At 34.2% G+C, this 12,752-nt stretch overlaps 1 protein-coding gene across 6 annotated transcripts in view; it reads right to left on the bottom strand.

Moving 5' to 3' along the window:
* Window positions 1–12,752, bottom strand: part of LOC129802368 (protein ECT2) — an 85,107-nt gene that overhangs the window by 18,200 nt on the left and 54,155 nt on the right. The window lies entirely within an intron of this gene.

Here is a 12,752-nt window from a genome sequence, read left to right on the forward strand (position 1 = left end):
TTAGTATGTTGTAGTCCAGTCTAGGACGTTTCCAAAATGGTGCGTATGCGCGCTGTAGTTAAAACAGAACCGGAGATATGAGGGGTCAAAGTTCACAAAATTCAAAAAATCATATCTCCGGTTCTATGTGACCGATTTTGATGAGTGAGGGCTTAAACGAAAGATCTCACCAAATGCTACAACTTTCTAGAATATTTGAACTTCGTGGGACCAACACCAGGGGCGCCACAGTCGAAAAACCAATTTCAATATCACATAACCTCAATTATCTCGACTGTCGCTGAACCGATTTTGATGATTACTTCGGCATAATTGTAGAGGACATTTGTCTCTACATTTCGTCCATACATCATTTTCCACTCAGACTACGCTATCACTCATATTTTGCTGTTTAATTGTGAAAAAATTGATTTTTCCCATAATAACGCTTTGAAATAACTCAGATGCCAATTTGACTACCTCTACTCCACCAAGACACTTAAAATAGGGTTTTAAATGGAAAGTCCCACAAAATACAACAATTCTTTGAAATAGTTGAAACTCAACAAATGACTACTTGGGGCACTCTGGATGAAAAAACGAGTTAAGAAACAAAAAACCTCGCTTATCTTGGCTTCTGAGTAATCGATGAGATCATGTTCTATAGGAAAATTATAGAGAACATTCTGGTCTACATTTCATCCATATATCACTTTTCTATCAGTTCATCCAAATCCTTGATATTTTGGTTTAAATACAAAATTTGTATAATTTCACGAATTTGATTCAAGATAACTGAATGGCGTCTCCCGACTTCAGCTCTAAATCGAATTTGCATGCACTCCGAGTTAGCTCACGTTAAGAATCTCACCTACATAAGCCGGTTAGGATTATCTGTCCCTTTTATCGTGTATTTTAACATATGTAAAATTCAGAAACATCTGAGACCATGAACCCGCGATTTGCGATTTTTTCGGTCGTCTTGAGATGGATTGGCCCTTATACAATTATTCCCAATGCACAATGACTTTTGTTTGCAAATATGTTTTCGAAATTTTCTCTGAGAGTGAGCGAGATGACTAGATCTAGGCTTTATTCACTCTCATATAAAAATCAAAAACATGTTTACAAAACAAAAGTCATTGTACGCTGGGCATAATGCATGTTTGCCAACCATGGCGAGTCAATTTGTGAAATCGTTTTTGAAATACGTCCTAATGGTTCTATTCAGTAATAACCTTTCGGAGACACAAAACCACCCCAAAGCCTACTCCAACCTATTCGAAAATCTGCTGGAATCCTAAAGTGCAAGTTCACGTACTCGCCGCATTAGCGCTGATTGTTCTTCCATTTCGAATTTTGATATTTTTGACACTTCAATAGACAACAATGTCAACAAAAATTTATAAACTTTGCTGCTAAAAATTGATTTCTTTTTCACTCTTGCAGAAAGTTTGAATTCCAATTTCATTAAATTAAATATCATTTTCATGAACTTGATCACTTTTGAGTAACTTGTAGGCTTCGTCGGTTTAAACTTTCAAATCGGTACAGAAAAAAAACCTCAACCGGAGAGAGCTCTCAAATCCGAAAGATATTTTGTGACGCGGGAACCTTGAAAACACTATGCTTATTTTTCAGAATAAAACTTCAATTTCTTTTATTAAGGTAAATTTTTTGAAAATTCTACCAATTTATAGAAGAACTCTGGCCAAAAGTATTGTTTGCTTGTTTGTGGGTATCCAAATTTTCTCGAAGCATAATGTGATAAGAAGTTGAAACACGGGATTTTGACCTTTGATCTTCTCCTCCTTTATTCCTTGCCGGAGGAGAAGATCAAAGGTCAAAATCCCGTGTTTCAACTTCTTAAAAACTATTTCATTGGCCGAAAATCATTATACATAATGTGATAATGCCATTTCGTGCTTTTTTTTCGGTCCGAAAAATGTGCATAATCCCGAAACCCATACTAACAAAAATAATATTATCAATCAAACAGAGGTAACTTCTACAAAATGCCCTACAATTTGACCATTCTCTCCATTCCTTACGTTCAGTAATTACCGTAATAACCTTCCTGATTTGAAATTCCGCATAACTACACTAAAATCACCTTTTGCAAATAATGTTTACGCACTGTTGTTGACGTTGTTGACGATTAAAGTGTTAAAAATACCGGAAATTCGAAATAGAAGAACAGCCAGCGCTAAGACGGCGAATATGTGAACTTTCATTTGAGATTTTCAAATAAGTTTAGCTTGACTTTGGAGTGGCTTTGTATCTGCGAAAGGTTATTACTGAATAGAACTATTAGGGCGTATTTCAAAAATGATTTTACAAAATAGACGCTAAATAATGGACAAAAATTTCTCTACTGTGTAGGGGCCATTAGTCTTCAAAAAAGCCATTTATTGATAATAATAAATGTGTTAAAGTTTTGAAAACTTATCTCAAAATAGAAGGATTTTCTGTATAAATAATTCTAAAACTTAAGTCTTGCAAAATAGAATTTTCGTGTTTAGCCGAGACACCCACCATAAGACAAAATTCGAAAATTCAAAATATTATTTGACTTAAAAAGCTAGAAACAATTTACCATGTTGTTTATAAAAATGTAACATACTAAAACTGAAATTGAGCCTCTAATCTGAAGCTCTTTAAAAATAATGTATTTTTTCTACAACTCACTGGCATGTGTCTCGGCTAATACTTGCTAAATTCTGACACTCAATGTGTCTTAGCTATTAAACTTTTTATTAAAGTTCTTTTTTTTAAACACCTAAATTTTCTTTTTCAACTTGAAAATATTCCTTTTGATTGTAAACAAGGTGTTAAAAATATTATCTCTTAAACTCCCGCAAATATTTTTATCAATTTTTTTTTATCAATGTCTCTTAATATGCTGCACCTTTTTCTTATTAGAAAAATAATGTGGCAAAGGTATGCAAAATGCAAAATAAAAAAAAATATGTTAAAAGAAATACCGGCATTATTGTGGACGATGTTGCAACGCTCGAAGTTGCTTGAATGAGCGATTTCCGAGCATTGTTGATGTCACATCGACTTGCTGTGGAATAGTCCGTGGGTGTTCCGCAGACAGAGTGTCTGCCAATTGTGGAATGGGATTTAGAAGGGGCAATAGGTGTCTTGAAACCGCCACAAGTTGTCTCATCAGCCTCCATCATTGTTGAATTTGTCACAAAATCAACCGTTTCATCGGCATCCTGGCAGGAATCTTTCTGGCCAAATCGTTCTTTGCTAGATTTTGGTGTTTGTGAAAAATCCTTCTTCGACGATCTCGTAATCCGTTCCTTCATCCCCTTAAACATCTCCTTCATTGGCCTTCTGATACTCTCATTGAGTGTGGTATCAACAGAAGTGATAGAACTAATAGAAGCATTTGGATCAACTGAAGTTCGATTTGGTCGGAAAATACTCGAAATGGGGGTCATAAAGCTCATACTTCGCTTTAATGTACGACTTATGGATCCCGTTCGAATCAATTTAGGCTTCTTGGCTGACAAAACAGACGGAGCCAGGGAGTCAATTGAAGCCAGAGATACATTATCGAAACTATCTCGCTTCCTTTTGAGTGAATACTCATCCTCTTCTTCATTTATCGGCTGCAAATGTGCCGAAGTACCAACAAAAGACTCATCTGCCAATCTTCTTGACACAATTGGAGATATCTTCGGATTTATCTCATCTACGTCATTCTTAACATTCTCCCTTTCTTCATTGGCATCTTCAACCAAATCTATATCAGTTCCAGCCCCAACGGGGCTCGACGTTAAAAGTGGTCCATCAGTATTTTGACTTTGTTGCAGTGGCGGTTCCAAAACACTCAGTTCGGGAGAGGGATTTAAATTGTCTGGAAAATGGTCACCCGTATTTGACATGACCTGAAAATGTTATTTTGTTTTTCATCCCATCTGCGTAAGCTGTACACTTGGAAAAATATTACACTTGGAGAGAGGAATTATAGAGCCACAGAGGAAATTACAATCAACTTCAGAGAATTCTTTATAACGCAAAAAATCCATTTTTTATTACGCCCCTTTAAAATTACAACACGCAATACAGTTGTGTTTTCTTTTCAATAGTTACTAAAAATGAAGCACGAATACGAGGTACTCTTTTGGTTTACTATTTTCTTTAACTAAATGTTTTAAATATATGGTTACTTTGTCGTTAAGCCCCGCTCTAAAAATAGACCACGCCTTCTTTAGGATAATAAGAATTATTATTATTATTATTACTATGCTGGCACACCATTCCATAGAGTAACTAGGGTTTCCTGCTAGAGGGATGTCTAAAACATGCATTATTATTTCTTCTTATACAGATATGAAGCTGTCAGTTCCATGTACCGTGGAATCAAATGCAGTGAAAATTCACTAAATGCAAATCGAACATTTTTAACGCCAGAACAGCATTTTGATGATAGAACGAGTACTATACACTTCACCCATTTAATGCATTGAGCTCTTGAGTGCATTGTGATTTATTCACATCCTAAAGAATAGGCCACGCCTTCTTGAGGAGTAACTCATGTCAGGAAACTCGAGTCAATCTAGCCAGGGATCTCATAGGTACCGAAAAACTTTCCAGGGTCCTAGAGCTCCCATATAATTTAGGGAACTCATGGGAAACCTGTACAATCTGAGAACTCACAGGAAACTCAGGGTACTTACAGGAACCCAGGGACCACATACATTTTTCAAGGACCTCACAGGGAACTCATAGGGACCCCATATATTTTACAATGAACTCACAGGGACCCCATACATTTTTCAGGATCCTAATAGAATCCCATACTTTTTCTGAGAACTCACGGAAAACTCGAGGAACTCACAAGGATCCAGGGACCCCATATATTTTTCAAGGACCTCACAGGGAACTCATTGAGACTCAGGGACCCCATATATTTTATAATAAACTCACGGGGACCCCATACATTTTTCAGGATCCTAATAGAATCTACTATGTTTTGCAGGGAGCTCACGGGGAACCCATACTTTTTCTGAGAACTCAAGGAAAACTTGAGGAACTCAGTCGAGAACTCAATAGGGACTCAAGGACTCCATTTTTACAATGAACTCACAGGGGCCCCATACACTTTTCAGGGTCCTAAGGGAATCTACCAATTTTGCAGGGAGCTCATGGAGAACCTATACTTATTTCTGAGAACTCATGGAAAAATCGGGGAACTCACAGGGATCCAGGGACCCCATATATTTTTCAAGGAACTCACAGGGAACTCATAGGGACTCATACATTTTCAGGGTCCTAAATGAACCTATATTTTTAGGGATTTCATGGGGAGCCCTTACATTTTTCCTGGAAACTCACTGGGAACCCATATTTTTTTTTCTGAGAACTCACGGTATACTCGGAGACCTCACATCTCATAGGGAATTCATAGGAGACCAATACATTTTCCAGCGTCTTCGGAAACTCACAGTAAACCCATTCTTTTTACTGAGAACTCACGGAAAACTCGGGGAACTCACAGGGACCCAGGGATCCGAAACATTTTTCAAGGAACTCACATGGACCCATATATTTTTCAGGGTCCTAAAGGGACCTACCATATTTTTCAGGGTACTCACGGGAAAACCATACAAGTTTTGGGATCCTCGGGATCCTCGGGGAAACCAGATATATTTTAATGAACTCATGAGGAACCCATGTATTTTGCAGGGAAGTCAAAAATTTTTTAAGGGAAACCGGAGAACCTATAAATTTTTAAAGAAATTCACAGGAAACCTATACGTTTTTCAGGGTCCTCGGGAAACCCATATATTTTTTTTAGGCAACTTACGGTGAATCCATAAAAAAACAATTTATTTTTCAGGGAAACTCATGCAGACCTTCGAGAACTTACAGGGAACCCATACATTTTTCAGGGTCCTCAGGAAACTCCGCACATGTTTTTTTTTCGGAAACCCGAAAAACTCTGAGAATCCATATATTATTTCGGAAAACCGCGAACTTGAGTCTCTCTGATTGGTCATGAGGGTCATGAGTTACCCTTGAATTTACATGAAAAAGCGAGTTGAAATTACCCATTTACCAATGTCCATCTGTCCATTTGACAGACAGATGATCCTAAAAGGAAAATTGTGCCCCTATTCGATAATCTTCCAACAGTTATTACAAAATAAATATTAATAAAAAAATTCTAGTAATCTGATATAGAAGAAAAGAGGAAAATTGCATGACACCTGCATGCGTGATTTTTCCAAAGTGTAATTATATAGAAAACTTTAAGAGTTTTAATAAAAGATTTAAATGAATAATTTATACTGTTGCAATCAACACGAAAGTTTTGATATTGAAATAGATGTATAAAATCAACTTCCTGGTTGAAGAAGCACAAAGTTTCCTACTTGTTTTACTGTGTTTATCCTTAAACTCTGTGCAAGTTTCACCATGAAACAGGTTCAAGATAAAAATTCCCAAGAACTACCTTGGTTGAGTAACAAAGAAATATCCTATAATGTGAAGATTTTAGTGAAATGGGGCATTATTTTGCGACCAAAATTGAGATGTATCATTTTTATATTGTGCATTCTTATTCTCAATATTCAGCAATTTATTCAAGATTTTTCCTACCTCAAGCAAGATAGAGTGAGTTACTTATTTTCTTTTCTTGTCAAAAAATAAATAAATAAATTTTAGTGTTAAAATTCTTCCAATCGTAGGTTCCGGAGATAATGTTAGACATTTTCTACACAGGTTGCTGTGCAAATGTACTTTTGAAGGCTATAATCGTATTGATAAATCACAAAGAACTTGAAGAATTTTTTGTGTTCTTTAATGAAATGACAAATGAAATTGAAAATTCGCCAGATCCTGACATTAAGGCAATTTTCGAAAGTGATGTATATATAAAATTATCTCAATTAATTATGCATAAAATATTAATAATATTCTAAATATTTATTGCAGAAAAAATATGGAAAAATTTTCAACATATTAAATCATGTACTATGTTCACTTGGTGCTCTTCTCTTTACCATATATTCCATTATTTTTGGAAATGGAGAAACTCGAATGCCAATGTACAATACATGGGCTCCATTTGATCAAGTCAGCACCCCTAATTACCAATTGGTATTTCTTTATCAGTTATTTGTAACAATTCTCTGCTTATTCATTTACTCGGCTTTAATGTCTTTGATGATTCGATTCATGTCCTTTGGATCGATTCTCTTTAAAATCATCAGAATATCCATGAAAAAGTCATATGAGGATATTCTTAATAGACAGGAGGACGGGTAAGAATAACAATAATTTTGAAAATTTTTTTGTCCCATAGTTTGCAGAGAAATAATGTTAGATAAATAAGCACCGCCTAGATATTGACCACGCCCCATTAAATGAGTTAGGGTAAATACTACCCTAGACACACTTACAACTTAAGTCGTGAGACAGCTTATCGTAATTATAATCAAAATGATAATTAGACTAAATTCAAATCACTTTCCCATTAACTAAGCCGTTCATTGCCTTAAGTCGAGAAACGAATTAGCCACAAACTGATGGAAATGTAATCTGATCATTATTATAATTATAATTACAGGAAGTTCCGGCTTAAGTGAAAACGGACTGAATGAAATTGATGTGAATTGCCTACTCTTGGGAGCTCAAAATAATTTTTGAAAAGCTCCAATATGTATGCAAAAATGTTTAACGCGGTAAATTTGAAATAAATACAGGTGACACTGAACAAAGACTTCTCCTGTGGGTATGCAATTTATCTGTGTCATTGGAGTGAATTGGGTTTTTTTTTGGTTACGAGAATTTCTTTTAAAGCGGAACTCAGTGCACGATAAGCTGCCTCTCGGCTTAAATCGGAAGTGTGTCTAGTGCATAAGATTGAACAAATTCGTTTTGAGCGTGACCCGAAAGGTCCCACCTAATAAAAAATAGACCACGTCCCCTATACATTTTTTATCAAATACGAAAAGATTTGCAATCCAAAATTGTTCAAAGCTTAGAATAATTTTTGGAGGACAGCAGATAAAATAATATAGTACACAATGAATAATGCACAAAATCGGTTGTGATTTCTGCCTCATGCCTAAAGACGTAAGGACATACCCTTTTAAAACTCTTACGGCGGTGGCTACATCCGTTTCTGTGCATTCGTTGTGTGCCATATTTTATCTGATATCCTGCAAAATTATACTAATCTTTAAACAATCTTTAAGTATTGCAAATCGTTTTGTATTTGACATAAATTTTATTTGGGGGCGTGGTATATTTTTATGTGCATTTAATTCACAAAAATGGGTGTGGCTTTCAAATTGGCGTAATCTGTAATAATAATTGTTGAATTCTCGTCTCATACTTCCCATTCTTAACCATCCTGAGAAAATTGAACATATAAAACTTGGACGAGGAAAATTTGCAAAAGGGGGCGGGGCTTATTTCCGCATGAGGATTGTATTTTCCCTTCATAATGTTACGCTGTCCCTCTGACAATGGGGCGTGACATTTCTTTATTAAAATTGAATTTGTTAGACTGGTCTCGTTCAAAATTATCACAAGTTTCAACACAGTTTGCTACAATTCCTAAAAGGGGCGTGGCCTAAAATACTTTCCGTAATGGTCCTTAGATAGCCAGCTTCCCGGCAAAACATGGGATTTTTTTTAATCATTACACCATTATAAATTCAAAGAAAAATACAACAATACTTTTTGCTATTCTTACAGATCATTCCCTCTGATGAATATTAACAGGTACACCGAAATTGCTGTATTAACGAGAATTAACACAATTCTTGTTCAACATTACAAAGTTCTAAATTATGTTTCGCTATTGGCAAGCCTCTGCAGCAAAATATTCTCTATTGAATATCTTCTTTTATCGATATCATTGGTTTTAAATTTACTCAATATTAATGTAGTCGAGACAAAAGCCGAAATGTTAATACAAGTTGTATTCGTAGTAGTGAATTTAACACTCTCTTTCTTGCTTAATTTCCACGCAGAACTCTTGGGCATTGAGGTAAAATTTATTTTAGATGCATTTAATCAACTCCAGAAGAATGATTAAAAAAAATATACTGTTCTTATTTCAGAATGAAAAGCTACTTACTTCGCTCTATGATTATCCATGGTATACGATGCCCAAGAAAACCCAGTTTATGGTACAAATGCTCATATGGAAATGCCAATTTTCACCAGCAATTAACGTTTTTGGTTTAGTACAACTTGGATTTGTAAGTTTTCAAACTATGGTCAATCGAGGCTACACTTACTTCACGCTTCTTCGAACTATGATGGACTAAAGAAGCTTAATTCCAAGGGATGAATAAGTGGCTTTTAGAATGAACCGTGTGCGACTACTAGAATTCTTTATGCAAGAGAGCTGATTGGAAAAACAAATCAACAAAAACTTGTTGAAATGCAAATTCCAAACTTAATTAATTGAAGTAAAAATTGCCTGATAAACCGTCGTATTTGCCACCAGTAATTTCGACTATCCTACGACCTAAATCATTTCTTTTATCGAATGAACAAGGAAAAGTAGCAGTAGTTTTTTGCAAAATTTTCGAAAAGTGCATTAATAGTCAATAAATGAACAGAATACAAGAATTTTGGAGTCGTGTTTTTTTCTCTTTTCTTCTCAAATGGTTCTCGCAGTACCCGCGTGAAGTTCTAGTAGTCCAATCAACAAGAATTTTACTTGTAAGAGAGCTTAAAGTTCCATCTACCAAAAATAAGCCACACCTCTACCATGAAGAACGAACTGAGTCGAAATTCGCTTATAAATTACTCATAGGTTATTAATCGGTTCGTTACCGGTCCAGGACCGATTGGAATCGGTTCAGTTTTATCGTAATTTTCAAGACCTTTCCAACAGTATTCTCTATAAAACATTCTCTATAAATTTTTTTTCCTTTTCGAAAATATAGAATAAAATTTTCAAGTATTTCCTCATTAAGGATTCTCAAAAATGACAATATTTATAACAAATTTATTCTAAAAAAATAAATTGTATGAAAAAATAGTCCTTTTACGGAAATTTATATTGCATTAGCATTTTCACGGTACAATATTATTAGAAAAACTCCCAGTAATTTTCCTGCACTCTGAAATTTCCTGAATTATTTTAAATACAAAGTAAAACAATAAAATGAATAAATTCTAAAACTAACTGAGAAAAGAAATATATTTATTTATGTGTTAATATTACATCAAAGTTCAAGTTCTGAAAAATTGCTCAAATTTCAATAATCTAATCCTAAGTTTGAAACCGGTTTTACACCGGTTAACCGGTTTTAGACCCTTCCAAAACCGGTTAACCGTATATCCTAAAAACCTGGTTATTTGGAATCACTAATTGACAGTAATAATAAAAATTTGTAAATCAATTATGAACCAGTAATGAACCGATTATGAAACCTATTAATAAATCACTCAAAAGATCCCCCAACATAGTTTTAAGAAGAGTAACAGAATTGGTTCTCGGGCGAAAATTACTTATGTACTCATTATCAGTTCATAATCGGTCCATTACTGGTTCATAATTAATTTATAAATTTTTATTATTATTGTCAATTAGTGATTCCAAATAACCGGGTTTTTAGGATATACGGTTGACCGGTTTTGGAAGGGTCTAAAACCGGTTAACCGGTTAACAAAATCCCGAATTCTTCTGTGTCTTAGAAAATTATTCTAAACATTTTCCTCCATATAATTTCATCTCTTTCAGGATTTAGAAAATTCGGGATTTTGGCTTTCAGTATTTTGTCCTTTTCGGGTTTTGGGTCCCGGTCAAAATCCCGAACGCCAAAATCCCGAAAGCCAAAATCCCGAAAGCCAAAATCCCGAACGCCAAAATCCCGTATTCTTCTGTGTTTTCTAAAATTCTTCTAAACATTTTCTTCCATATAATTTCATTCCTTTCAGGATTTATAAAATTCGGGATTTTGGCTTTCGGGATTTTGGCCTTTTCGGGATTTTGGCGTTCGGGATTTTGGTTTTCGGGATTTTGGCTTTCGGGATTTTGGCTACCACTGGGTTAAAATCGTTTTAGAACCGATAAATGGTAAATAATGAGTAAGTATTTTTGAAGTATAGAATCTAAGTCACGAGTTCGAACACTTCACAAAGCCTGGGACACTTTGCCACTTATTTACTCTTCAATTCACATTTAACATTACTTCAAGTGATCAATAAGCTTAATTTTAGTATAAATAACGTTGAGCAGATGAATTTACTGTGCCTTAAAATTTCTCTACTAATGTAAACACTCAGAATAAAACTTACTCGAAAAGATGTTGAATTAACTCTTTTTCGTTGCGATTTTCGATTAACTAATATTTTAGAGTTGATTTTACTTCTAATTAGGTGTAATATTCGGAAGAGTTGTTTTAACTTTTTTTCCTAAAATTTACATGACAAAAGAGTGTAAATAGCTCTTTTTAAGACTGAAAATAACTCGTTTTAAGATTTAAAATAACTCGTTCCAAGAGTTGAAAGAAATCGTTTTTAGAGTTAAAATAACTGTTTCAAATCCCAAAATGAATGTTTTGCAATTTTATGTTTTTTTTTATTTTAAAATTTTCTTTATTAATATTTTCTTGACCTCAAGTTCCCTATTTTCCGAGCGAAATTTCACGTATAATGCACACACATGTCTTCATGAAACACTGCTAGGTATGTTTCTAATTGATGATCCATATGAACTTTGTCATACGAAAATCTTCTTGACTGAAGTATATTCTTAAAACGAAAACACTTAAGCATATACTTCAGTCGAGATGAAATTTTACATTGAAAAAGAGTAATAATTACATCGATATCCGACGAATTAATTCAACTTGCACGAAGAGTTGTTTCAACTCTATTTACTAAATTTTACAGCAAAAAAGAGTAACAATTATATCGATATTCGTAGAGTCAATTTAACTCTGCCATAGAGTTGTTTTAACTTTTTAGGTTTTTTCTTAGTGAATTAAATGTTTCAAACCCAAAATAAACCATCATTAGATTAATCGTAAACCAATTCTTTGTATTTCTATTTTGGAATTAAAAGGTATATTGTGATTTATGCCCAACGCACAATAACTTTTGTTTAGTAAACATGTTTTTGACATTTCGATGAGAGTAAGTGAGATCTAGATCTAGTCTTTTCGCTCTCTCTCACAGGAAATTTTGAAAACATGTTTACAAACAAAAGTTATTGTGCGCTGGGCATTATTTAAAAAATTATCCTAAAAATATCATGGAATTTTTGCGTTAAATTCTCTGTATTCCCTGAAACAAAACAATTAAGTACTTAATAAATTTTAAAAATCATTAAAAGAATAAAGAGATATTCTTGTGGCTCTATAAAGACTCTCACTTCTGTATAAAAGGGAAAAAAGGAAAAATCTACATCCTATTGAATTTTAGAATGTATCTATTTGCAAAAAAGCGCACGAAGAAGATGTATTTGGCCATCAAACTACACCATAAATATGCAACAATTTAAAATGCTGAGACAAATGCATTCATGCCATGATTTTTTGTGCAAAAACATAAAAAAATGCTTCCGCATCCCATGTTGTAAATAGGAATTCTTCTAGGCGGGTAAATGTGCAATTTTTTTCAACAATTTGTGGAGCATTTACAACAAGTACCATAGGTTTTTATTGATAAAATGATTTGTTAAGTTGATGAATTTTGCATTTGATTGTGTTTAATTTTTTATAGATCACACAAAGGAACCAGCATTTTAATTGATGCGATTGTGAAATGGATTCATTTGGAAA

Source organism: Phlebotomus papatasi, chromosome 2, assembly GCF_024763615.1.
Source record: "Phlebotomus papatasi isolate M1 chromosome 2, Ppap_2.1, whole genome shotgun sequence".
Lineage (NCBI taxonomy): Eukaryota > Metazoa > Arthropoda > Insecta > Diptera > Psychodidae > Phlebotomus > Phlebotomus papatasi.